Here is a 2,502-nt window from a genome sequence, read left to right as displayed (position 1 = left end):
TTGTCCCTCTCAGATACCCTGCTGCCCTTTCCCCCTTGCTGCCCCATTAAGTCTCACTGAGGAGAGGACAGATGTTGTGTTGATGAGTTACAGTGGGGAGGATGGGCTACCGCAATGGCCTCTGGGAAATGGGGTACCCCCCCCACCCCCCGCAAACCCCCACTAGCCAGGGATGGCTGTCACCCAGACCAGAATGGGAGAGATGGAAGAGCTCACCTGCAGACTCCTTCCAGAGGCTCCTTAGAGGCATGGGGAATAATTATGGCAAATGTTTCAGCAACCACAGGGGCCAGGAAAGGGGGAGGAAGAGGGCAGTGGAGGGGGGAGCCCGGTTAATTACGGAACAGATGTCCAGCAGCACCTTGGGGTGAATGCATGAAGGATGGGAGCTGTCATCTCACTCACCCCCTTGCATTTATTCAGAGACTCCTGGACTCCTGGGCACCCAGCTGCGGCTGATTTTCTGTGGGTTTTGCCTCAGCTGGAGAGATCTGTAAGTTCAAAGCCTTCTCCTTATTTCCAAATGGGATCTCCCTCCTGCCTTCTCTCCCTTCCTTCCCCATGGCCCTCCCCACCCTAACTCTCCCAGTGCGTCATAATGCCTCCTTGCCTGCAGACAATTTTAATTGTTTTGTCTGAATTGGTTCAGGACAGAGAACTCCAGACCCTCAGGCAAATGGGAAGAGGGGGCTTTCAGGCCTCCTCTGGTGCCTGGCTCACTCCCCTTCCTCTCTGACACCAGCCCATGGCCACGTGCCAAGCGCACCCAGCAGGCCCAGTGCAGACTGCACCTCTGAGGGAAGTCTTCAAAGCCCCGCTCTGGACCTGCTGTTCAGCCTGAAGCCCAGAGAAATGCAAATCAGGCAGGAGTGACACAAAGAGCAGAGGAGCGCTGAGTGCCCGACACTGCCATTCGCCACCTTGGTGTTGCCCGGTTCATGCTCTGGCCACAGTGGTTTGGGCCGGGGCCCACAGTGGGACAGAAAACAGGCCTGGGACTCAGGGTTTGCTGGGCTCTCCTCCCAGCTCCTTCACTGCCTTTCCCCACACTCTTTCTTGCTACACAGACTCCCAAGCTGCCAACTGGAGATGAAACCTGGAAATCAAAAGAGAGGAATGACTTGTAGTTCACCCTCCCTCCTCCTCCCTGCATTTTCAAATATGACTCACTTCCCCAAGGGCCCAACTCAATCCACCTCTGCTGTGAAAATATTCCAACTGTCCCAACAGCTCTCCTCTCTCATTCTGCTGAATTTGTCCCTAAGTTAGCCCTTGCTTTTCTGTTAATATGGGAAGTTCCTTTCCCTGGCTGGATTGTCAGTTTCTGGAGAAAGTATGCCACTTCAGAGCCACCCTGGGTTAGTCTGGTGAAACACACGGTAGAAATGGCCATCTTTTCGTACAACCTGCTTTGTTCTGCACGTGCTCACCTTCTGAGTAACATTTATGGTTAGGACAATACAAATTATTAGGCATGTTTATAATCTCTAGCACAAGTATCAAAAAAATAGATGGAGAGATAAGCAGATCTGGCTTATATTTTATCCATAGTGCCTAATTCAGTGATAATTTTTCTCATATAAATGAGATGATTGAATACTTTGAGTAATTTAAACCAGATAGCACAGACGAACTCTCTGGAAATTAAGTGCTTGGCGCATCATTGGCCTTGTCATTGTTATGCTATCATTGTTCTCATAATTTCAAAATGTGGGTTGTCAGATTCAGAAGTGACCTCTGAGGTCACCTAGTCCAGTGTCCTACTGACAGGAACAACTCTTCAGCTTAGCAAAAGCCAAGGGAAAATGCTAAATCAGTCTGTAAGGCAGAAACATACAGAGAAGGTGAAATCGGTGTGAGGCATTTGCCATGCTGTGGAGGAAGCCCAGGGTCTGAGATGACGAGATCCGTCTGGCCCTGTGCTCTGAGATCCCTAACCTTCCAGGAGGCCATTTAAAGTAGAGGCTGCATATTGGCTCCTTCGGGGTTGTCTCCCCCCGGCTGAGGTCTTTGGTTTGGCCTGTACAGAATGTATTAATTTTTTAGATGAGTCAACATTTAAAAACCAGGAGAGTTCACCTACAACAAATCAGACCTTTTCGCTTTTCTTTAAGAAGTGACAGATTTGGAACCCAGGGCCCAGCAATTACCCTTGGAAGCCATTCACTGGAGGAGTTTCCTTTAGAACTGGGGTGAGCTCTGAGTTTACACGGTCCTCGCCATGCCCTAATTTCCTGCCCCTCAGGCCAGGTGCCAGTTGCCACTTATCCTTACGCTTTTTAAAAAATCTTTTCTTCTCCCATCCTTCCTTCTGCCCACCCTCCCTCTCTTTCTCTTTTCTCTTATTCATTTCTCTTAGTAAAAATAGACGACGAAGGGTAGATTAATAGTACTTACCCTTCGAAATGCTGCCCCGTGTGTCTCGTACTAGCCTTTCATAGCACTTGCCTTCATGTGACTCGCTTCACACTTGGCCTCCCCTCTGCGCTGTGAATTCCAGGC

Source organism: Pteropus vampyrus, unplaced genomic scaffold (genome assembly GCF_000151845.1).
Source record: "Pteropus vampyrus isolate Shadow unplaced genomic scaffold, Pvam_2.0 Scaffold3, whole genome shotgun sequence".
Lineage (NCBI taxonomy): Eukaryota > Metazoa > Chordata > Mammalia > Chiroptera > Pteropodidae > Pteropus > Pteropus vampyrus.
This window is presented reverse-complemented; position numbering follows the sequence as displayed.